General features: G+C 42.4%; 1 protein-coding gene and 1 long non-coding RNA gene across 5 annotated transcripts in view; one reads left to right on the top strand and one right to left on the bottom strand.

Annotated features, from left to right (window-relative positions):
• LOC118399358 (semaphorin-6D-like) overlaps positions 1–26,277 on the top strand; it is a 186,714-nt gene that overhangs the window by 54,430 nt on the left and 106,007 nt on the right. The gene's annotated exons all lie outside the window — the stretch shown is intronic.
• LOC127909858 (uncharacterized) lies at positions 5,075–5,678 on the bottom strand. Its single transcript, XR_008072617.1, has 3 exons — positions 5,564–5,678; positions 5,351–5,455; positions 5,075–5,229 (listed from the first exon to the last, which is right to left on the bottom strand). It is a non-coding gene; the product is annotated as an uncharacterized LOC127909858 (long non-coding RNA).

Here is a 26,277-nt window from a genome sequence, read left to right as displayed (position 1 = left end):
GAAATATTTGTAACAGCAATGTGAAAGAGCACTCAGAGATAATGATGACTTATCTTTTAGCCAAAAGATCAATGGCCAAACCCATTGAAGATAACTACTGTATTTTATTCATAAAGATAAATTGCATGCACATACAGTGAGCTCCAATAGTATTGGAACAGCCACAAATGTGTTGTTGTTTTGGCTCTGTACTCCAGGACTTTGGATTTAAATTATACATAGACTATGGGGTTAAAGGGCAGACTGTCAGCTTTAATTTGAGGGTATTTCCATCCATATCGGTTGAACCCTTTAGAAATTACAGCACTTTTTGTATGCTGTCCCCCCATTTTAGGGGACCAAAAGTATTGGGACAATTCACTTATATGTGTATTAAAGTAGTAAAAGGTACTTGGTCCCATATTGACACCACATTAATGACTTCATCAAGCTTGTGACTCTACAAAGTTGTTGGATGCATTTGCTCTTTGTTTTGGTTGTGTTTCAGATTATTTTCTGCCCAACAGAAATGAATGGTAAATAATGTATTGTGTCATTTTGGAGTCACTTTTATTGTAGATAAGAATAGAATATGTTTCTAAACACGTCTACATTAATGTGGATGCGACCATGATTAGGGATAATCCTGAATGAATCGTGAATAATGAGGAGTGAGAAAGTTAAAGAGGTATAAATATCATACACCCCAGGAATGCTAACCTCCCCTGTTATTGTAATGGTGGGAGGTTAGCATGTCTTGCGCTTATGATAATTGTGTGTCTGCAACGTTCTCACTCATCATTATTGACGATTAATTAGTAGTCACTGGGTGAATTGGTACACCAGCCAAAGTGTAACTAATAACTTCACAATGCTCAAAGGGATATTTAATGTCTGCTTTTTTTTACCCATCTACCAATAGGTGCCCTTCTTTGTGAGGCATTGGAAAACCTCCCTGGTCTTTGTGGTTTAATCTGTGTTTGAAGTTCACTGCTCGATTGGGGGACCTTACAGATAATAGGGAGGAGGACAGAGGTCAGAGACCTGGCAGTGTGGTACCAGGACAACAACCTCTCTCTCAATGTGAGTAAGGCAAAGGAGCTGATTGTGGACTACAGGAAATGGCGGGCCGAACAGGCCCCCTATTAACATCGACGGGACTGAAGTGGAGCGGGTCGAGAGTTTCAAGTTCCTTGGTGTCCACATCACCAACAAACTATCATGATCCAAACACACCAAGACAGATGTGAAGAGGGCACGACAACACGTTTTCCTCCTCAAGAGACTGAAAATATTTGACATGGGTCCCCAGATCCTCAAGAAGTTCTAGAGCTGTGCCATCGAGAGCATCCTGACCGTAAGGCGCTACAGGAGTGTGTATGGACCAGTAAATCACTGGGGCCAAGCTTCCTTACATCCAGGACCTATAAAAGACTAAGGCGGTGTCACAGAAAGGACCAGTCATTGTTATTGTTATGTACATTTCATTTGATTTTTAGTTCGTTTATTTAGTAAATATTTTATCAACTTTATTTCTTGAACTGCATTGTTGGTTAAGGCTTTTAAGTAAGCATTTCACTATAAGTTCTACTACACCTGTTGTATTCGGCACATGTGACAAATAGAAATTTGATTTGATAATTGTATGTGTAGAACACAGAGATGAGGTAGTCATTGAAAAATCATGTTAAAACACCATTATTGCACACACGGAACTTATTATCTGACTTCTGTATAGAAAAAATTATACATTTACATGATTTGTTTTGATATTAATAGTTACCCCATTAACACTTAACAAATAGGAGGATATTTCTGTTCTGTTAGTGTCTGTGTTTTTATTGTCTCCACTCTAGTTCCCTGCAGCTAATCTGGGCGTATGGTCAATGGAGATGGCTTGAGCTGACAAATGAGTGCGTGGCCATGCACGCCTCCAACTCAATCATCAAGTTTGCAGACAACACTCCAGTGGCAGGCTTGATTACCAACAATGACGAGATCGCCTACAGGGAGGAGTTGAGGGCCCTCGGAGTGTGGTGTCAGGAAAATAACCTCACACTCAACGTCAACAAAACAAACGAGACGATCGTGGACTTCAGGAAACAGCAGAGTGAGCACCCCCCTATCCACATCGACGGGACCGTAGTGGAGAAAGTTTTAAGTTCCTCTGCGTATACATCACGGACAAACTGAACTGGTCCACCCACACAGACAGCGTGATGAAGAAGGCGCAACAGCGCCTCTTCAACTCTCTGGAGGCTGAAGAAATTCGACTTGTCAACGAAAACACAAACAAACTTTTACAGATGCACAATCGAGAGCATCCTGTCGGGCTGTATCACCGCTTGGTACGGAAACTGCTCCTCCCACAGCCGTAATGCTCTCTAAATATAATAATAATAATAATAATATATGCCATTTAGCTGACGCTTTTATCCAAAGCGACTTACAGTCATGTGTGCATACATTCTACGTATGGGTGGTCCCGGGAATCGAGACCCACTACCCTGGCGTTACAAGCGCCATGCTCTACCAACTGAGCCACAGAAGGACCTCTAGAGGGTAGTGAGGTCTGCACAACATATCACTGGGGGCAAACTACCTGCCCTCCAGGACACCTACACCACTCGATGTAACAGATGGCCAAACAGATCATCAAGGCCATCAGACTGTTAACTTCTCTAGGGCAGCATTCGGAATTTTGTATGAAAAGCGTGCCCAAATTAAACTGCCTGCTACTCAGCCATAAAAGCCAGAATATGCATATAATTAGTAGATTTGGATAGAAAACATTCTGAAGTTTCTAAAACTGTTTGAATGATGTCTGTGAGTATAACAGAACGCATATGGCAGGCAAAAACCTGAGAAGAAAAATCCAACCAGGTAGTGGGAAATATGGGGTTTGTAGTTTTTCAAGTCATTGCCTATCGAATATACAGTGTCTATGGGGTCATATTGCACTTCCTCAGGCTTCCACTAGATGTCAACAGTCTTTGATGCTTCTACTGTGAAGGAGGGGGAATGGGAGCTGAATGAGTCAGACTGTTACGTTCTGACCATAGTTCTTGTGTGTTTTCCTTGTTTTAGTGTTGGTCAGGACGTGAGCAGGATAGGCATTCTATGTTGTGTGTCTAGTTTGTCTGTTTCTGTGGTTGGCCTGATATGGTTCTCAATCAGAGGCAGGTGTTAGTCATTGATTGGGAAACCACATTTAGGTAGCTTGTTTTGTGTTGGGGTTTGTGGGTGATTATTTCCGTGTCTGTGTTTGTTTCAACAGACAGGACTGTTTTCGGTTTTCACATTTATTGTTTTGTATATTTGTAGTGTTTTCTCGGTATTTGTCTTCATTAAAGATGGTTAACCCTAACAACGCTGTGTTTTGGTCCGCCTCTCCTTCCCAGTAAGAGAGCCGTTACAGAATCACCCACCAACCAAGGACCAAGCGGCGTGGTAACAGACAGCGGCAGCAGCAGCAACAGCAGCAGCTGCAAAAGCAACAGCAGGAGAAGCAACAGAGGCAGCAGCAGCAGCAGCAGCAGCAGCAGCAGCAGTGGGAGAGGCTGCACTATTTGGAAAAATGGACTTGGGAGGAGATCCTAGACGGGAAAGGACCCTGGGCAGAGCCAGGGGAATATTGCCGCCCCAAAGCCAAGCTGGAGGCAGCGAAAGCAGAGAGGCGGCATTGTGAGGAGCTAGCACGGCAGAGCGGCTGGAAGCCCGAGAGGCAGCCCCAAAAATGTATTGGGGGGGGACACAGGGAGAGTGTGGCAGAGTCAGGAGCCAGACCTGAGCCAACTCCCTCTACCTCTCAGTCCTGAGCTACCTCTCAGTCCTGAGCTACCTCTCAGTCCTGAGCTACCCCTCAGTCCTGAGCTACCCCTCAGGCCTGAGCTACCCATCAGTCCTGAGCTACCCCTCAGTCCCGAGCTGCCCCTCAGTCCGGAGCTGCCCCTCAGTCCAGTGGAGTCCTTTGTCAGGGTTGCTAGGCCCAGGTCGGCGGCGAGGGTCGCCACTCAAAGGACGCTAAGGAAGTGGACTATGGAGTGGGGTCCACGTCCAGCGCCAGAGCCGCCACCGCGGACAGATGCCCACCCAGACCCTCCCCTATAGGTTTAGGTTGTGCGGTCGGAGTCCGCACCTTTGTTTCAACACACAGGACTGTTTTCGATTTTCACATTTATTGTTTTGTATATTTGTAGTGTTTTCTCTGTATTCGTCTTTATTAAAGATGTTTAACCCTAACAACGCTGCGTTTTGGTCCGCCTCTCCTTCCCAGGAAGAAAGCCGTTACACAGACATCTGCCAGAGTGGCATGAGCTGATCACGCACGTTCACGTGAGAGTTAGCTTGCGTTCCACTGCATTTCTACAGACAAAGGAATTCTCCAGTTGAAACATTATTGAAGATTTATGTTAAAAACATCCGAAAGATTGATTCTATACATCGTTGATATGTTTCTACGGACTGTAACGGAACGTTTTGACTTTTCGGCTGCTTGCGCCTCATGAATTTGGATTACTGGGCTAAACATGAGAACAAAAGGAGGTATTTGGACATAAGTGATGGATATCGAACGCTAGCGTCCCACATTCCCAAGTGAGGTTAAGCAGCCATCACTAACATTGAGTGGCTGCTGCCAACATACTGACTCAAATCTCTAGCCACTTAAATAATAAAAAATTGGATGTCATAAATGTATCACTGGTCACTTTAAACAATGCCACTTTATATAATGTTTACATACCCTACATTACTCATCTCTTATGTATATACTGTACTATACCATCTACTGCATCTTGCCAAAGCCGCACGGCCATCTCTCATCCATATATTTACATGTATATATTCTTATTCATTCCTTCATACTTGTGTGTGTATAAGGTAGTTGTTTTGAAATTGTTAGATTACTTTTTAAATATTACTGCACTGTCAGAACTAGAAGCACAAGCATTTCGCTACACTCGCATTAACATCTGCTAAGCATGTGTTTGTGACCAATAAAATGTGCTTTGATTTGATTTGACATGATGTAAAATTAGTTTGAGATTGACAGATATTGTTTAAATGCAAAATACTTTATTTTGTGTTTGGGATCCTCAGCTCAGTTTGGGACCCTTAATCCAGGCTGGACAGGAGGAAGTCAACCTGCATTTCTAGAATCTCCATCACCTGCCACGAGAGCCTCTCTGGGCTTTCATAGATGGACTCATCGAGGTTGAAGATGGAGTCCAACCACGCCTTCATCTGATCCTGACGACAACAGACACATCATCATCATCAACAAATAGTTAATGACCAGCTACAAAGATAAGGATGACAAACCATCACACACAGTTTGAGAGAGAGAGAGAATAAATAAATAAATATGCACCTTAATGAGGAGGTAGAAGTTCCCAGCAGACTCTGTCCAGGCTCCTCCAGGAGGGCGAATCCTCATCATCACTTCCATGAGCAGATAATAGAAGGTACCAGGCCTCTGGAGTAGGAACAGGGGACATGGTGAGTGTCTACAGACCTGGTATGGCTACAGTGTGGATGGGGTAGATAAACAACAGGATCTGTTTACATTATTAGGGTCACTTACAGAAGTTGGAAGAGATGTTTTTCCTTCAAGAAGGCTCAGTAGAACGAATTCATAAAATACATCTGTGAAATTGATGTGGTTGATCTGAAGTCAAACGAATAAGATAATTACATATTTTCATTGACAAGCACTTTAGAAAGTCTCATTGAGTAGATGTTGGATGAGCAGACGGTGCCTGCAGCTAACACTCAAGGCTTGCATGTAAACCTACTCCTACAAGAGCCATCTCAGCTCTAGTCGCTCCCTGTTTGCTGGCTCATTAATGAAGTTCACCAGGATGTCGTAGGCCTGCTGAAACTGCCTCACATCCTCAAAACAAAACAATCATACAATTCCTTGGGAACTTGGGTCATAAACTCAAAGCTTCAGGTCTGTAACGAGGGCCTCTGATTGTTTGGCTTGTAAGACATTGGAACTTTTCAACTAAACCTTATGAATCACTATTGCCTAAATGTAAGCCACTGGGCAAAGACTGGTTGAATCAACTTTGTTTCCTTTGTCATTTCAACAACAACAATGTAATGTGATGATGTTAAACCAAAATGGAAAACTGATTGAATTGAAAAAAAGTCATCAACGTATTTTTCACCAAACTTTTTAACCTAAGTCAATGACCTGGTAGATTTTATTTTGATTGAATTCACATTAGTTGACAACCTAACCAATTGTAACTAAAACGACACGCTGAAATGACATCTGTGCCCAGTGGGAACTATATATCTGGTCTGATGAATGTTGTACAATTATTTGAATGGTTACCTGCTGGTTGAGCTGACCAAGTCCTCAACACCATCCTCCCAGCGTGGGTGAGGTAATTAAGGGAGGTACTGTCTGAGGATGTCAGAGCCTGTGAGAACAAGACAGTACATTTAGAAATGGTACAGAAATGTACATAAAATGAAATTCAAAAGGTGGTAAATTCACTTTCTCACCTCCATAGCACGTCGGATACCGGCCAGCCTCAGAGAGAAGTTGCTTGTCCTTGGTTTCCAAAGTAACTCCTGTAAATAGAAATGTTTTTAGCAAATGTGCAACATAAGAAGCTAAAGCATACATTAATGCCATGAGATGAAGATATCCTTTTATGTTAGCCACAATATTTACAAACTGCAGGATTTATAAAAACCATACCAATGTAGGATCTTAATTTGATCCGTCGTTTGTTGCTGAGACACTTGTAGTGTATTTTAGTTTTAAAAAAGGCTTTTAAAGTTTGTAATTACAGACTTGATTTGCCCTAACGAAAAATCTATCAACCCCTTCAAAAAATGTCAAATATAATCCACATAATAACAAATATTTCCTATGCCAAGAGTGTGCCAAGAGTGTGCAAAGCTGTTGTCAAGGCAAAGGGTGACTATTTGAAGAATCTCAAACATAAAATATACTTTGATTCCATGTGTTCTTTCATAGTTTTGATGTCTTCACTATTATTCTACAACGTAGAAAAGAGTAAAAATAAAGAAAACCCTTGAATGAGTAGGTGTTTGAAAACGTTTGAACGGTAGTGTATATAAAGTGTTTCAACTCTATATCTGAAATGCTAATGGTGTCTTCTTTTTTAAGACTATATCCATGTGTGTGAGATGTATACTTTTGTTTCAAGGTAGATGTGTTTAAGACTACTAAGAAACACTGTGTGTGACTGTCACACCCTGACCATAGAGAGCCTTTTTATTCTCTTTGGTTAGGTTGGGGTGTGACTAGGTGGGTAATCTAGGTTGTTTTTTTCTATGTTGGCCTGGTATGGTTCCCTATCAGAGGCAGCTGTTTATTGTTGTCTCTGATTGGGAATCATATTTAGGCAGCCATTTCCTCTGTGTTTTGTGGGATCTTGTTTTTGTGTTGTTGCCTTTGAGCACTCCAGATCATAACGTTTTGTTTATTCTTTTATTGTTTTTGTGCGGTTCACTTCAAATAAAAGATGTCAACCGATTTCACGCTGCGCTTTGGTACGAGTGTTCTTATGACGATCCTGACAGTGAACCTGATTTAGCCCACTGCAGTAAAAGGTTATTAAGGTCCTACATCTGTATAACTACAATATAGGGGCAGATTATTTCAAAGCAAATGTTTTTACTATAGATGAACACATGAAAGCAAACTCACCACAGCTGGGGCACATCTGCAACATTATGTTGCTCTCCACAAACTCCTAAAACAGACATCACATTAACATCAACTCTGGGCTCCCAAGGTAAGTCACTTAAGAATTTGTTCCTAGATAAGTAGATAAAATAAATACTAAACTGCATTTCACCTGCAACTGAAGAGGACAAAACATTCAGTGACATCATAACAATACTTTCATCCTGACCTAAAACTTGACAAACCTGTTGAAACCAAAACACTGTGCTTGGAACACAATGACACTGAGACACATACCTGTACACACAAGTACAAATGTCAGGAAAACAAATAAAAAGGGTTATTGACTGTAGAAAGAGTTTTACCTGAGGAGTGCTGTCAGGGGTCTGGTCCTGGGTAAAGTGGTAAGGTGGAGGGGAAGGGGAACGGGGAGGCGGAGGGGGAGGTGGAGAATCCTGGGGGAACTGCTGAGAAGAGCCAGAGGACGGCTCATGAGGGTGGTGATAATGTCAGAGGGTAGAGAACTGATACGTCATCATGTCATCCCCCTCTCCTGGAACCCCTCCACTGTGGTGGAGATATCCACCTGCTATTTAACAAACAACACCGTCAGCCCAACCACAATGTTGAAAACCCTCAACCAAACACTGAAATAAATCCTACCACAGAGAAACAACGAGGCATACCTGGGCGTCCTCATAATAGGTGAACTCTGACCTCCTCTTGACGAGGCAAGACCTGAGTCCATGGATCCTTCTACCAAGGTACTAAAAATGACGATAGAAATTTAAATGTATCATTTCATTTTGTCAACATTTATTTAAATAGGTAAATGGACATTTGCCACTTTCCATTTTCTTTTATGAGTGTTTGACTGTACCTTAATACCAGTCACCTCCTTGTTGGTGAGGACCACCTGGACATTACCCCTTTCAAAGAGGCACATGGCAAAATTACATTTCATTCAGGAAATATAAGTAGCCCTATATTTTGTACATCATTTGACACAAAACAGGTGCATTTGAGATGAAAGATCAGTTGAGAATCTCTCACCCATGGGTCCAGGATTTTTTCCTGAATGACTCTGCTCCACCACAGCTGTTTCTCCACTCCCCTCACAATGCACAGGTGATGCATGTCCTCTTCGTTTTGCTATAAGGAAAAACAGCTTCAGTCTGCACACCTCTCTGTATATTTTAGATGTAGATTTCTATATCATTTGGCAGGTGATCACCACTGGCAGTGATATAGAGCCCACATGAATTTCGTACAACAACTTTCCTCTAGGTTTCAATTAGGACCAGACATACAAAAGAAACCCCAGAGACAAATGGGAGTTAAAACACACAGGTGTGTTCATAAATGTTAAGAATATGTCTGAAGTACCTGCACTCGTCCATAATGGATTATCCAGGTATGGAAATGAAACGAACCCCAGTTCCCAACCAGCTGCATCTTCTCAAAGGGTAAACCAGAGTCTTCACTATTTGGCTGCAAAACAAAGACATCCCCTAATTGTAGAGCTTTCTCTGTGATTATTTATAAACAGACCAAGGGATTAAATCCAGACAGGGCTGCTGCCCAACCTCCTCATCCATATACTAAAGAACAAGACAGGATCAATTTATGAGTCAGTTTGAATGATTGACTGGTAGCCTATAGGGAGTGACCGACTGGTATATGGAGGATCTCAAAAGGAGGCCACTGTATTATAGATTCTAAAAGGGTTGGCAGTTGAACTACACAGGTCTGTGTTCAAATGTTAAGGAAACATCTGAAGTATCTACACATGAATGGCTACCTGTTCAGTTTGAGAAGTCAGTTCCTCCCACACCAACCTCCCTACAGGAGTGAAACAGATGAAAATCGGCTGTTCCATCATGAAAATCTGTGAGAAAATGAGGGAAAGGACAACAAAGTATTTCACGACCATAGTGGATACTGAAGGTAATCATGCCTATTAGAAAATATGATCTTTGTCCAATAATCTGCATGGTTACCTGTGTGTTTAACACTGCCAGCTCTCTCACTATCATCCTCCCAGCAAGGGTAAGGTAATAAGTCAGCTGCAGTTGTAAAAAACATGGAGTATGTTTACAGAAATGTATTCCCATATTGTTCTTCAGAAAACATCATGTTTGTGTTTAAGTTACATAAACCAGTCAATAGACCAGAGTGAAGACAAGAGAGTATCAGTACTGTTGGACTTACAGAGCTGGGAACCCACAGAGGTCCAGACCAAGGGACTAAAGCCAGACAGGGACGCTGCCCAACCTCCTCATCCACAAACTAAGGAATAAATCAGGATCCATTTTCAAGTCAGTAAAATTACAGTTTGAATGTCAGATTGTTATTGAACCAGTCCTGATAATGAAGCAGTATTGTTATAGCCTGGGTGCCAGGTAGTTTCAGCTCTCTGACAACTCCTTATGGGATTGTCATGCAAATATCATTTTGCCACGATGGAATTGGCAAGAGAGCAGAAACCTACCGGTACCCAGACTATTGATAGGCCTACAGTATTCTTACCTGAACAAGGACGGGGTCCTCCTGGTCCAGGGTGGGATCATGATCTTCATGAATAAACAATAAAGGATTATGTTTTCTAAGTTGAAGAAATACTACAAGACACCAAACATCTGTCCATGTAGTTAGGCTGATCTTATAATTTAATTGTGTTTATATTGTATGATATCACATTGTATTTATGTGTCTGCATAATGTACCAATATCTTCAATAAAACCTAAAGAAAAGGTTTGGTTTCAGAGGAGCATGTTCGTTTGTTGTTGTTAATAGTGGAATTACTAGCCATCATCATGTCATCAAATCACTCCTAAATGGCACCCTATTCCCTATTTATAGCACTACTATTAACCAGAGCCTTTTGACCATATTACTATGGGCCCTGGTAGAAATAAATAAATAGGGAATAGGGTATAGGTGCCATTTTAGACGAGACCTGAATATAGTTTCAGTCCGGACTATATACAGCATGTCAAAGTAAGGAGGACCACGGAACTCTTCATATCATTCATTAAAATGCCTTCATTTGTATGTAATGTTCAAGGAAACAATTTTTAAAAACTTTCCATTGAACATTCCATACAAATAAAGGCATTTTCATTAATTTTATGAAGAGTGCCTTGTCCTCCTTCTTTAGACGGCCAATTTACCCCTTTACCAAAGAGCACCTTCTGTCTACCAAAACCTAATATTGTGTACCTTAGCAGCGCTTCCCTTCCTCCTTTTTTTTTTACACGTTTATACAGTCAGTATTGCTATTTAGACATTGTAAAATATGTAAATGTACCCTCTTCAAACGTGACAACACGGTCCACGATCTCCAAGGTGGCCGGTTCATCCTCACCGACGCCGTAATATTTGTTATGAAAGTAGACTGCCGAACCCGTCGCGATCACCAGGCCAGCTGCACACAGAAGCCGCCGCTCGCGGAGCAATCTCAGCGTGGTCGCTTTCAAAAACTACTGAACGTAGGCCTACTCATTATCGCCCTTCATGCTGCTGTGATTTGACCGAGTTCAAGACCATATAACACTTTCTTAGAATTAAAGGGTTTATAGGGAATCATTAATACGTCAAATTATTCCATTCGGAATGGTTGGCAATGTCACAATGGGAGGAACATGTTTACCAAACTGATTAAAAACACTCAACAGTGACATCAATTAAATTGCATTTTGGGGATGATTTGGGAGTTTATAAAATTGTGAACCATGGTTTAGAGAGCAGTGGGATTAGAGCAGTTTAGCAAATACATATGTCTCTAACACAGAGTAGAAAAAGGGGCTGCGCCACAATACATAATGCGCTCTCCATGGTTCTGAAAAGGAACGTTCTTTCCTGCATTCATCATCTTCCTGTTCAAGGTAGAGCCCACTCACTGAACCACTCTCACTTTCACATTCGATTTGTTAAAGTATTCAACTTCCAGGCGTGGGACTAAAACATAATTCAAATTAAGATCCTAAATCTGTATCAAAACATCCTGTGTAGAGGGTGGGGGATTGTGGCAGATATCACAGGTAATCAGCCTTTGTAGATCTGAATATGAAGAAGAGACAGTTGAAAGGGGATGAGCCGAAAATATGGACTTGTGGAACTGTCCATGAACAAATTAGGTGCAAAAAAACTACATTTAGAGGCTGAGTCATTGTGTAAAAGCCAAGTTTACACATTTGGGGATTATCCAAACATTGACAATGCAACTGGATGTCCATAGGCATGATCTCACCCAAGGTAATAGATACAGTTTGTATAGCATAATAAGTTTCCTTCTTGAGACCTGAAGTATGGTCTACCCATGTGCTATTGGCTAAACCTATGCCTCATCCAGTCACTTGTTGAAAATCATTAAGCATCAGCCAATCAAGGCAGCCAACCATCTCCCATGTCCATGTCTAGCACAGTCCAAGAATAATTGACTGCTTGTTGTTTTTGGCATTACTTCACTTTTAATTGTCAAATATATTTTTGTGTAGATTTGATTCCTACTTCAAACACTTTAAAACAAGTTTCTCCAGAAGGATGCCAACACAAGGTCATGTTGCAAATTGAAATTGTCAGCCTTCGTGTTTGAGCTTCTCAGACAGCTGACTATTAGCTCTGTCAGCTTTAGCTTACATTGACCCACCAGGAAATTTGACCTTCACTGTTTGAAGGAGTGTGTCATCTGAATGTTTGAGGCCAAGCCATGTTGAGCCATGGGAAGACAGTTACAGCATACAAAGCACTGGTAGCCAACTTCTTCTATTTCATTTGAATAATGTCTCCTTCTTATGGCTGTTTCACACAGGAAGTAAGACTGTGCAAGTAGAGATACTGGTGTGCAAAAGAGCAGAAAAGTAAATAAAAACAGTATGGGGATGAGGTAGGTAGATTGGGTGGGCTATTTACAGATGGACTATGTACAGCTGCAGCGTTCTGTTAGCTGCTCAGATAGCTGATGTTTAAAGTTGGTGAGGGAAATAAAAGTCTCCAGCTTCAGCAATTTTTGCAATTTGTTCCAGTCACTAGCAGCAGAGAACTGGAAAAAAAGGCGGCCAAATGAGGTGTTGGCTTTGGGGATGTGTCTGAACTAGACACACTACTTATTTTATCAGGGTCTATTCAAATCAGAAGAGGAGCAAATAAATCGATGCGGTGTCTGTAACCTTTCCCATGCAAAACAGACAGTTACTGATGGGTGTGGAAAATTGACATTTTTTGCAAACCCAGAAGTGTAACCATTAGATATGCAAACTTGAAGGAATACGAATGCGAGTTTCCAGAGTGATTTCCCACATACAGTCTCTGACCTACTTAACAGTCTGATGGCCTTGAGACAGAAAGCTGTTTTTCAGACTCTCGGTTCCAGCTTTGATACACCTGTACTGATCTTGCCTTCTGGATGACAGCGAGGTGAACTGGCAACTCCAAGAGCCAGTAAGTAACCCTCCTGCAGGTGCAATAAGCCCTCGAGCCCATTAGAGGACAGCATTGATTTATTTTTCACAGCTATGCCTCTACTAATAGGATAACCTGTTACAGTAATGGCATATACTGTACTGGATTGACAAGTTCATCAATGTCAAGAATAATGTCTGCATATCTAATCTCACAATGCAAGCAGGTGATACATGCTCGCCTCCTTTCCTGCCTGAGAGAGCTGTCTTTCTGACAGCTGTTTCCTTCTGTGTATAAAACGTTGTGGTCTGAAGTTGAACAAAACAGATGACTCATAATAAGTCATCAAGACTGATAGATATAGACTATATTTTGGCCCGTAAGTCCTTAATTTTAGATATTCACTTTTAAATGGTGTACATCTAAGACAGTTATAGGAGACATATAGCTTGTAAAGGGGTAGGGAACACCATTAGAGTTTACTTGCTTTGTGATTCTGTTTCTCCTGTGGAAAGTGTTGTGGTTCATGGCCAATTATTGCCTCATTCTACTACCATTGCACAACACCCACTAAGTACTACTGCTGAAATACTACAAACTTGTTTATAAAATGTTGTTTACACATACTCTTGCACTGATACCCCCACAACCACATCGTGCGATCTTAACACACTCATAAAATAGCAAATAGAATCTTTGTAGTCAATAGCAAAGCTTTTTCTGGTTCTGACCTTATCTCCTAAATTGGTTCATCTGTGAAACAGCACAGTTAAAAATATATGGCAAATAGAAATCAAACTGGATGGACATCAGAAATAGATGAGAGAGGTTGAGGGTAGAGGAAGGACAGGACTAAAATCAAACAAAATATAACTATTGTAAAGTAGTATATAGTATGTATAACCTGGAAGTAGAGGCCTAAGTGTTATTGTTCCCAGGTTTACTCCAATTAGGGAGGGGTGGTAGGGTTAGAAATTAATAAAGGAAAATATATATGAAATATATATATATATGCGTTTGTGTGTATGTATACGTATGTAGTTGATGTCGGAAGTTTACATACACTTGGGTTGGAGTCTTTAAAACTCCACTTCACAAATTTCTTGCTATCAAACTATAGTTTTGGCAAGTCGGTTAGGACATCTACTTTGTGCATGACACAAGTCATTTTTCCAACAATAGTTTACATACAGATTATTTCACTGTATCACAATTCCAGTGGGTCAGAAGTTGACATACACAAAGTTGACTGTGCCTTTAAACAGCTTGGAAAATTCCAGAATATGATGCCATGGCTTTAGAAGCTTCTGATAGGCTAATTGACATAATTTGAGTCAATTGGAGGTGTACCTGTGGATGTATTTTAAGGCCTATCTTCAAATGCAGTGCCTCTTGCTTGACATTATTTTTTAAAATCAGCCAAGTCCTCAGAAAAACTATTGTAGACCTCCACAAGTCTGGTTCATCCTTGGGAGCAATTTCCAAAGGTACCACGTTCATCTGTACACACAATAGTATGCAAGTATGAACACCATGGGACCACGCAGCCGTCATACCACTCTGTCTCCTAGAGATGAATGTACTTTGGTGCGAAAAGTGAAAATCAATCCCAGAACAACAGCAAACAACCGTGTGAAGATGCTGGAGGAAACCGGTACAAAAGTATCTATAACCACAGTAAAAACTAGTCCTATATCGACAATAACATGAAAGGCCGCCGGCAAGGGAGAAGCCACTGCTCCAAACCGCCATAAAAGCCAGACTACGGTTTGCAACTGCACGTGGGGACAAAGATTGTACTTTTGGAGAAATGACCTCTGGTCTGATGAAACAAAAATAGAACTGTTTGGCCATAATGATCATCGTTATGTTTGGAGGAAAAAGGGGAGGCTTGCAAGCCGAAGAACACCATCCCAACCGTGAGGCACGGGGTGTCATGTTCATTGTAATGAGGAGACCAAGGCATACATTCTTCTTTCAATGAAGAAAGAACACTGAACAAACTAACAAAACGTACTGTGAAGCTAATACGGATAGTGCAGACAGGCAACTAAACATAGAATAAGAAGCCACAAATACCCTAGACAAAATGGATACCTAAATATGGTCCCTCTGATTGGGAACCAATGCAGGCCACCATAGACATACAGTGCCACCTACACGCACCAGCCCTCCGGTGGCAGCCCCCTGCACCAGGCTTCCTGTGCGTGTCCAGAGCCCAGTACTCCCTGTTTCTCCTCCTCGCACTCTCCCTGAGGTGCGTGTCCTCGGCCCAGTACCACCAGTGCCGGCACCACACATCAGGCCTATAGTGCCTTCCTCCTGTCCGGCGCTGCCATGAGCTCCTGTCCCTCAGTCCAGAGGCGCCACAGCCCCTCAGTCCAGAGCCGCCAGAGCCCCTCAGACCAGAGGCGCCAGAGCCCCACAGTCCAGAGGCGCCAGAGCCCCCAGTCCACAGGCGCCAGAGCCCCTCAGTCCAGAGGCGCCAGAGCCCCCTCATTCCAGAGGCGCCAGAGCCCTCATTCCAGAGGCGCCAGAGCCCCCTCATTCCAGAGGCGCCAGAGCCCCTCAGTCCAGAGGCGCCAGAGCCCCTCAGTCCAGAGGCACCAGAGATCCTCAGTCCTTCCTCTCCAGCGTTGCCGGAGCTGCCCGTCTGCCCAGCGCCATCAGAGTCTCCCGTCTGTCCTGAGCCACCAGTGCCGCCAGTCTGCAAGGAGCCGCCAGTGGCGGCAGTCTGCAAGGAGCCGCCAGTGCCGCCAGTCTGCAAGGAGCCGCCAGTGCCGCCAGTCTGCAAGGAGCCGCCAGTGCCGCCAGTCTGCCAGGAGCCGCCAGTGCCGCCAGTCTGCCAGGAGCCGCCAGTGCCGCCAGTCAGCCAGGATCCGCCAGTTCCGCCAGTCAGCCATGATCTGCCAGGGCCGCCATTCAGCCATGATCTGTCAGGGCCGCCATTCAGCCAGGATCTGCCAGAGCCGCCAGTCAGCCAGGATCTGCCAGAGTCGTCCAGTCTGTCCCGAGTTGCCCCTCTGTCCAGAGCTGCCCCTCTGTCCCGAGCTGCCCTCAGTCCAGTGGGTTCATTTACAAGGGTCGCCGTGGTTAGGAGGCCACGGAAGCGGACAATGGGGCGGACTAAGACTATGGTGAAGTGGGGGCCACGTCCAGCACCAGAGCCGCCACCGCGGACAGATGCCACCCAGACCCTCCCCAATAGGTTCAGGTTTTGCGGCTGTTTTCGGTTTTTCACGTTTCTTGTTTTTGTATATTGTTCTATTTTAATCCTTATTAAAGATGTATTTAAATTACCACACTGCGTTTTGGTCCGCCTCTCCTTCAACAGAAGAATCCCGTGACAGATGGCTAATGTGACCATGTCACGGACTACATTATCAAGAAAGGATGCTTTCTTCAGGACCTCCATTGAATGTTGGTTTGCAGAGCTCCTCCATAACTCTACAGAACTCCACATTACTGTTTTCCCTATTTCACCCTCACTTCAAAATCTTAATTAAACTAATCCCCCGTGAAGGAGATAAATGCTTAATTCCCTCCATGGCTCTTAGGCTGCATGTAAATGTTCTGCCAAGGGGCTTCAGCACAGAAAAAAAGCATAATTTGATAACGAAGAGGAGAAAAAAATTGTATTCCTCTTGTGCATTGCTCATTCCCGTTTGTCTGCACATGAAGTTAAAATTGATTTGAACATGTTCGGATCGTACACAAGGAGACTACGTGAGTGTCACGTTCTGACCTTTATTTCCTTTGTTTTGTATTTATTTAGTATGGTCAGGCGTGAGTTGGGTGGGCAGTCTATGTTTGATTTTCTATGATTTGGGATTTCTATGTTTCGCCTAGTATGGTTCTCAATCAGAGGCAGGTGTCATTTGTTGTCTCTGATTGAGAATCATACTTAGGTAGCCTGGGTTGCACTGTTTATTTGTGGGTGATTGTCTATGTTAGTGGCTTGTGTTCAGCACAGGTCTCATTTGTAGCTTCACGGTTGTCATTGGTTTATTGTTTTTGTTACTCTATTGTATAGTGTTGCAGTGTTCAGTGTTCTCTTGATTAAAATTCACATACCACGCCGCATTTTGGTCCTCTGATCCTTCTCGCCTCCCTCTTCAGATGAAGAGGAGGAAGACTGTGACAGTGAGAGATTTAATGTGACTCAATGTTGCTTCTAATAGCACCTTGAATTCGCTGATGTGGTTGTTTTTATATTTCCAAGAAAATCACTTTATATTTTACTTCAGACATATGAAATATTTGTAACAGCAATGTGAAAGAGCACTCAGAGATAATGATGACTTATCTTTTAGCCAAAAGATCAATGGCCAAACCCATTGAAGATAACTACTGTATTGTATTCATAAAGATAAATTGCATGCACATAAAGTGAGCTCCAATAGTATTGGAACAGCCACAAATGTGTTGTTGTTTTGGCTCTGTACTCCAGGACTTTGGATTTAAATTATACATAGACTATGGGGTTAAAGGGCAGACTGTCAGCTTTAATTTGAGGGTATTTCCATCCATATCGGTTGAACCCTTTAGAAATTACAGCACTTTTTGTATGCTGTCCCCCATTTTAGGGGACCAAAAGTATTGGGACAATTCACTTATATGTGTATTAAAGTAGTAAAAGGTACTTGGTCCCATATTGACACCACATTAATGACTTCATCAAGCTTGTGACTCTACAAAGTTGTTGGATGCATTTGCTCTTTGTTTTGGTTGTGTTTCAGATTATTTTGTGCCCAACAGAAATTAATGGTAAATAATGTATTGTGTCATTTTGGAGTCACTTTTATTGTAGATAAGAATAGAATATGTTTCTAAACACATCTACATTAATGTGGATGCGACCATGATTAGGGATAATCCTGAATGAATCGTGAATACTGAGGAGTGAGAAAGTTACAGAGGTATAAATATCATACACCCCAGGAATGCTAACCTCCCTGTTATTGTAATGGTGGGAGGTTAGCATGTCTTGCGCTTATGATAATTGTGTGTCTGCAACGTTCTCACTCATCATTATTGACGATTAATTAGTAGTCACTGGGTGAATTGGTACACCAGCCAAAGTGTAACTAATAACTTCACAATGCTCAAAGGGATATTTAATGTCTGCTTTTTTTTACCCATCTACCAATAGGTGCCCTTCTTTGTGAGGCATTGGAAAACCTCCTGGTCTTTGTGGTTTAATCTGTGTTTGAAGTTCACTGCTCGATTGGGGGACCTTACAGATAATAGGGAGGAGGACAGAGGTCAGAGACCTGGCAGTGTGGTACCAGGACAACAACCTCTCTCTCAATGTGAGTAAGGCAAAGGAGCTGATTGTGGACTACAGGAAATGGCAGGCCGAACAGGCCCCCTATTAACATCGACGGGACTGAAGTGGAGCGGGTCGAGAGTTTCAAGTTCCTTGGTGTCCACATCACCAACAAACTATCATGATCCAAACACACCAAGACAGATGTGAAGAGGGCACGACAACACGTTTTCCTCCTCAAGAGACTGAAAATATTTGACATGGGTCCCCAGATCCTCAAGAAGTTCTAGAGCTGTGCCATCGAGAGCATCCTGACCGTAAGGCGCTACAGGAGTGTGTATGGACCAGTAAATCACTGGGGCCAAGCTTCCTGACATCCAGGACCTATAAACTAGGCGGTGTCACAGAAAGGCCCAGTCATCGTTATTGTTATGTACATTTCATTTGATTTTAGTTAGTTTATTCAGTAAATATTTTATCAACTTTATTTCTTGAACTGCATTGTTGGTTAAGAGCATTTAAGTAAGCATTTCACTATAAGTTCTACTACACCTGTTGTATTCGGCATGTGACAAATCAAATTTGATTTGATAATTGTATGTGTAGGGTACAGAGATGAGGTAGTCATTGAAAAATTATGTTAAACACCATTATTGCACACACAGAACTTATTATCTGACTTCTGTGATAGAAAAATTATACATTTACATGATTTGTTTGATATTAATAGTTACCAATTAACACTTAACAAATAGGAGGATATTTCTGTTCTGTTAGTGTCTGTGTTTTTATTGTCTCCACTCTAGTTCCCTGCAGCTAATCTGGGCGTATGGTCACTGGAGATGGCTTGAGCTGACAAATGAGTGCGTGGCCATGCACGCCTCCAACTCAATCATCAAGTTTGCAGACGACACTACAGTGGCAGGCTTGATTACCAACAATGACGAGATGGCCTACAGGGAGGAGTTGAGTGCCCTCGGAGTGTGGTGTCAGGAAAATAACCTCACACTCAACGTCAACAAAACAAACGAGACGATCGTGGACTTCAGGAAACAGCAGAGTGAGCACCCCCCTATCCACATCGACGGGACCGTGGTGGAGAAAGTTTTAAGTTCCTCTGCGTATACATCACGGACAAACTGAACTGGTCCACCCACACAGACAGCGTGATGAAGAAGGCGCAACAGCGCCTTTCAACCTCTGGAGGCTGAAGAAATTCGACTTGTCAACGAAAACACAAACAAACTTTTACAGATGCACAATCGAGAGCATCCTGTCGAGCTGTATCACCGCTGGTACGGAAACTGCTCCCACAGCCGTAATGCTCTCTAAATATAATAATAATAATAATAATATATGCCATTTAGCTGACGCTTTTATCCAAAGCGAACAGTCATGTGTGCATACATTCTCGTATGGGTGGTCCCGGGAATCGAACCCACTACCCTGGCGTTACAAGCGCCATAAACTGAGCCACAGAAGGACCTCTAGAGGGTAGTGAGGTCTGCACAACATATCACTGGGGGCAAACTACCTGCCCTCCAGGACACCTACACCACTCGATGTAACAGATGGCCAAACAGATCATCAAGGCCATCAGACTGTTAACTTCTCTAGGGCAGCATTCGGAATTTTGTATGAAAAGCGTGCCCAAATTAAACTGCCTGCTACTCAGCCATAAAAGCCAGAATATGCATATAATTAGTAGATTTGGATAGAAAACATTCTGAAGTTTCTAAAACTGTTTGAATGATGTCTGTGAGTATAACAGAACGCATATGGCAGGCAAAAACCTGAGAAGAAAAATCCAACCAGGTAGTGGGAAATATGGGGTTTGTAGTTTTTCAAGTCATTGCCTATCGAATATACAGTGTCTATGGGGTCATATTGCACTTCCTCAGGCTTCCACTAGATGTCAACAGTCTTTGATGCTTCTACTGTGAAGGAGGGGGAATGGGAGCTGAATGAGTCAGACTGTTACGTTCTGACCATAGTTCTTGTGTGTTTTCCTTGTTTTAGTGTTGGTCAGGACGTGAGCAGGATAGGCATTCTATGTTGTGTGTCTAGTTTGTCTGTTTCTGTGGTTGGCCTGATATGGTTCTCAATCAGAGGCAGGTGTTAGTCATTGATTGGGAACCATATTTAGGTAGCTTGTTTTGTGTTGGGGTTTGTGGGTGATTATTTCTGTGTCTGTGTTTGTTTCAACAGACAGGACTGTTTTCGGTTTTCACATTTATTGTTTTGTATATTTGTAGTGTTTTCTCGGTATTTGTCTTCATTAAAGATGGTTAACCCTAACAACGCTGTGTTTTGGTCCGCCTCTCCTTCCCAGTAAGAGAGCCGTTACAGAATCACCCACCAACCAAGGACCAAGCGGCGTGGTAACAGACAGCGGCAGCAGCAGCAACAGCAGCAGCTGCAAAAGCAACAGCAGGAGAAGCAACAGAGGAAGCAGCAGCAGTGGGAGAGGCTGCACTATTTGGAAAAATGGACTTGGGAGGAGATCCTAGACGGGAAAGGACCCTGGGCAGAGCCAGGGGAATATTGCTGCCTCAAAGCCGAGCTGGAGGCAGCGAAAGCAGAGAGGCGGCATTGTGAGGAGCTAGCACGGCAGAGCGGCTGGAAGCCCGAGAGGCAGCCCCAAAAATGTATTGGGGGGGGACACAGGGAGAGTGTGGCAGAGTCAGGAGCCAGACCTGAGCCAACTCCCCCTACCTCTCAGTCCTGAGCTACCCCTCAGTCCTGAGCTACCTCAGTCCCGAGCTCCCACTCAGTCCGGAGCTGCCCCTCAGTCCAGTGGAGTCCTTTGTCAGGGTTGCTAGGCCCAGGTCGGCGGCGAGGGTCGCCACTCAAAGGACGCTAAGGAAGTGGACTATGGAGTGGGGTCCACGTCCAGCGCCAGAGCCTCCACCGCGGACAGATGCCCACCCAGTCCCTCCCCTATAGGTTTAGGTTGTGCGGTCGGAGTCCGCACCTTTGTTTCAACACACAGGACTGTTTTCGATTTTCACATTCATTGTTTTGTATATTTGTAGTGTTTTCTCTGTATTCTTCTTTATTAAAGATGTTTAACCCTAACCACGCTGCGTTTTGGTCCGCCTCTCCTTCCCAGGAAGAAAGCCGTTACACAGACATCTGCCAGAGTGGCATGAGCTGATCACGCACGTTCACGTGAGAGTTAGCTTGCGTTCCACTGCATTTCTACAGACAAAGGAATTCTCCGGTTGAAACATTATTGAAGATTTATGCTAAAAACATCCTAAAGATTGATTCTATACAACGTTGACATGTTTCTACGGACTGTAACGGAACGTTTTGACTTTTCGGCTGCTCGCGCCTCATGAATTTGGATTACTGGGCTAAACACGAGAACAAAAAGGAGGTATTTGGACATAAATGATGGACATCGAACGCTAGCGTCCCACATTCCCTAGTGAGGTTAAGCAGCCATCACTAACATTGAGTGGCTGCTGCCAACATACTGACTCAAATCTCGAGCCACTTAAATAATAAAAAATTGGATGTAATAAATGTATCACTGGTCACTTTAAACAATGCCACTTTATATAATGTTTACATACCCTACATTACTCATCTCTTATGTATATACTGTACTATACCATCTACTGCATCTTGCCAAAGCCGCACGGCCATCTCTCATCCATATATTTACATGTATATATTCTTATTCATTCCTTCATACTTGTGTGTGTATAAGGTAGTTGTTTTGAAATTGTTAGATTACTTTTTAAATATTACTGCACTGTCAGAACTAGAAGCACAAGCATTTCGCTACACTCGCATTAACATCTGCTAAGCATGTGTTTGTGACCAATAAAATGTGCTTTGATTTGATTTAACATGATTTAAAATTAGTTTGAGATTGACAGATAATGTTTAAATGCAAAATACTTTATTTTGTGTTTGGGATCCTCAGCTCAGTTTGGGACCCTTAATCCAGGCTGGACAGGAGGAAGTCAACCTGCATTTCTAGAATCTCCATCACCTGCCACGAGAGCCTCTGTGGGCTTTCATAGATGGACTCATCGAGGTTGAAGATGGAGTCCAACCACGCCTTCATCTGATCCTGAAGACAACAGACACATCATCATCATCAACAAATAGTTAATGACCAGCTACAAAGTAAAGGATGACAAACCATCACACACAGTTCAAGAGAGAGAGAGAGAGAGAGAGAGAGAGAGAGAGAGAGAGAGAGAGAGAGAATAAATAAATAAATAAATAAATATGCACCTTAATGAGGAGGTAGAAGTTCCCAGCAGACTCTGTCCAGGCTCCTCCAGGAGGGCGAATCCTCATCATCACTTCCATGAGCAGATAATAGAAGGTACCAGGCCTCTGGAGTAGGAACAGGGGACATGAGTGAGTGTCTACAGACCTGGTATGGCTACAGTGTGGATGGGGTAGATAAACAACAGGATGTTTACATTATTAGGGTCACTTACAGATGTTGGAAGAGATGTTTTCCTTCAAGAAGGCTCAGTAGAACGAATTCATAAAATACATCTGTGAAATTGATGTGGTTGATCTGAAGTCAAACGAATAAGATAATTACATATTTTTCATTGACAAGCACTTTAGAAAGTCTCATTGAGTAGATGTTGGATGAGCAGACGGTGCCTGCAGCTAACACTCAAGCTTGCATGTAAACCTACTCCTACAAGAGCCATCTCCAGCTCTAGTCGCTCCCTGTTTGCTGGCTCATTAATGAAGTTCACCAGGATGTCGTAGGCCTGCTGAAACTGCCTCACATCCTCAAAACAAAACAATCATACAATTCCTTAGAACTTGGGTCATAAACTCAAAGCTTCAGGTCTGTAATTCAGAGGGCCTCTGATTGTTTGGCTTGTAAGACATTGGAACTTTTCAACTAAACCTTATGAATCACTATTGCCTAAATGTAAGCCACTGGGCAAAGACTGGTTGAATCAACTTTGTTTCCTTGTCATTTCAACAACAACAATGTAATGTGATGATGTTGAATCAACATGGAAAACTGATTCGTATTGAAAAAGTCATCAACATATTTTTTTTCACCAAACTTTTAACCTAAGTCCAATGACCTGGTAGATTTTTTTTTTGATTGGATTCACATTAGTTGACAACTCAACCAAATGTAACTAAAAACGACACGCTGAAATGACATCTGTGCCCAGTGGGAACTATATATCTGGTCTGATGAATGTTGTACAATTATTTGAATGGTTACCTGCTGGTTGAGCTCGGACAGTCCACTCAACACCATCCTCCCAGCGTGGGTGAGGTAATTAAGGGAGGTACTGTCTGAGGATGTCAGAGCCTGTGAGAACAAGACAGTACATTTAGAAATGGTACAGAAATGTACATCAAATGAAATTCAAAAGGTGGTAAATTCACACTTTCTCACCTCCATAGCACGTCGGATACCGGCCAGCCTCAGAGAGAAGTTGCTTGTCCCTTGGTTTCCAAAGTAACTCCTGTAAATAGAAATGTTTTTTAGCAAATGTGCAACATAAGAAGCTAAAGCATACATTAATGCCATGAGATGAAGATATCCTTTTATGTTAGCCTATGTTACAACTGCAGGATTTATAAAAACCATACCAATGTAGGATCTTAATTTGATCCGTCGTTTGTTGCTGAGACACTTGTAGTGTATTTTAGTTTTAAAAAGGCTTTTAATGTTTGTAATTACAGACTTGATTTGCCCTAACGAAAAATCTATCAACCCCTTCAAAAATGTCAAATATAATCCACATAATAACAAATATTTCCTATGCCAAGAGTGTGCCAAGAGTGTGCAAAGCTGTTGTCAAGGCAAAGGGTGACTATTTGAAGAATCTCAAACATAAAATATACTTTGATTCCATGTGTTCTTTCATAGTTTTGATGTCTTCACTATTATTCTACAACGTAGAAAAGAGTAAAAATAAAGAAAACCCTTGAATGAGTAGGTGTTTGAAAACGTTTGAACGGTAGTGTATATAAAGTGTTTCAACTCTATATCTGAAATGCTAATGGTGTCTTCTTTTTAAGACTATATCCATGTGTGTGAGATGTATACTTTTGTTTCAAGGTAGATGTGTTTAAGACTACTAAGAAACACTGTGTGTGACTGTCACACCCTGACCATAGAGAGCCTTTTTATTCTCTTTTTTGGTTAGGTTGGGGTGTGACTAGGTGGGTAATCTAGGTTGTTTTTTTCTATGTTGGCCTGGTATGGTTCCCTATCAGAGGCAGCTGTTTATTGTTGTCTCTGATTGGGAATCATATTTAGGCAGCCATTTCCCTCTGTGTTTTGTGGGATCTTGTTTTTGTGTTGTTGCCTTTGAGCACTCCAGATCATAACGTTTTGTTTATTCTTTATTGTTTTTGTGCGGTTCACTTCAAATAAAAGATGTCGAACCGATTTCACGCTGCGCTTTGGTACGAGTGTTCTTATGACGATCCTGACAGTGAACCTGATTTAGCCCACTGCAGTAAAAGGTTATTAAGGTCCTACATCTGTATAACTACAATATAGGGGCAGATTATTTCAAAGCAAATGTTTTTACTATAGATGAACACATGAAAGCAAACTCACCACAGCTGGGGCACATCTGCAACATTATGTTGCTCCTCCACAAACTCCTAAAACAGACATCACATTAACATCAACTCTGGGCTCCCAAGGTAAGTCACTTAAGAATTTGTTCCTAGATAAGTAGATAAAATAAATACTAAACTGCATTTCACCTGCAACTGAAGAGGACAAAACATTCAGTGACATCATAACAATACTTTCATCCTGACCTAAAAACTTGACAAACCTGTTGAAACCAAAACACTGTGCTTGGAACACAATGACACTGAGACACATACCTGTACACACAAGTACAAATGTCAGGAAAACAAATAAAAAGGGTTATTGACTGTAGAAAGAGTTTTACCTGAGGAGTGCTGTCAGGGGTCTGGTCCTGGGTAAAGTGGTAAGGTGGAGGGGAAGGGAACGGGGAGGCGGAGGGGGAGGTGGAGAATCCTGGGGGAACTGCTGAGAAGAGCCAGAGGACGGCTCATGAGGGGTGGTGATAATGTCAGAGGTAGAGAACTGATACGTCATCATGTCATCCCCCTCTCCTGGAACCCTCCACTGTGGTGGAGATATCCACCTGCTGTTTAACAAACAACACCGTCAGCCCAACCACAATGTTGAAAACCCCTCAACCAAACACTGAAATAAATCCTATCACAGAGAAACAACGAGGCATACCTGGGCGTCCTCATAATAGGTGAACTCTGACCTCCTCTTGACGAGGCAAGACCTGAGTCCATGGATCCTTCTACCAAGGTACTAAAAATGACGATAGAAATTTAAATGTATCATTTCATTTTGTCAACATTTATTTAAATAGGTAAATGGACATTTGCCACTTTCCATTTTCTTTTATGAGTGTTTGACTGTACCTTAATACCAGTCACCTCCTTGTTGGTGAGGACCACCTGGACATTACCCTTTCAAAGAGGCACATGGCAAAATTACATTTCATTCAGGAAATATAAGTAGCCCTATATTTTGTACATCATTTGACACAAAACAGGTGCATTTGAGATGAAAGATCAGTTGAGAATCTCTCACCCATGGGTCCAGGATTTTTTCCTGAATGACTCTGCTCCACCACAGCTGTTTCTCCACTCCCCTCACAATGCACAGGTGATGCATGTCCTCTTCGTTTTGCTATAAGGAAAAACAGCTTCAGTCTGCACACCTCTCTGTATATTTTAGATGTAGATTTCTATATCATTTGGCAGGTGATCACCACTGGCAGTGATATAGAGCCCACATGAATTTCGTACAACAACTTTCCTCTAGGTTTCAATTAGGACCAGACATACAAAAGAAACCCCAGAGACAAATGGGAGTTAAAACACACAGGTGTGTTCATAAATGTTAAGAATATGTCTGAAGTACCTGCA

Source organism: Oncorhynchus keta, chromosome 20 (assembly GCF_023373465.1).
Source record: "Oncorhynchus keta strain PuntledgeMale-10-30-2019 chromosome 20, Oket_V2, whole genome shotgun sequence".
Classification (NCBI taxonomy): domain Eukaryota; kingdom Metazoa; phylum Chordata; class Actinopteri; order Salmoniformes; family Salmonidae; genus Oncorhynchus; species Oncorhynchus keta.
This window is presented reverse-complemented; position numbering and strand designations above follow the sequence as displayed.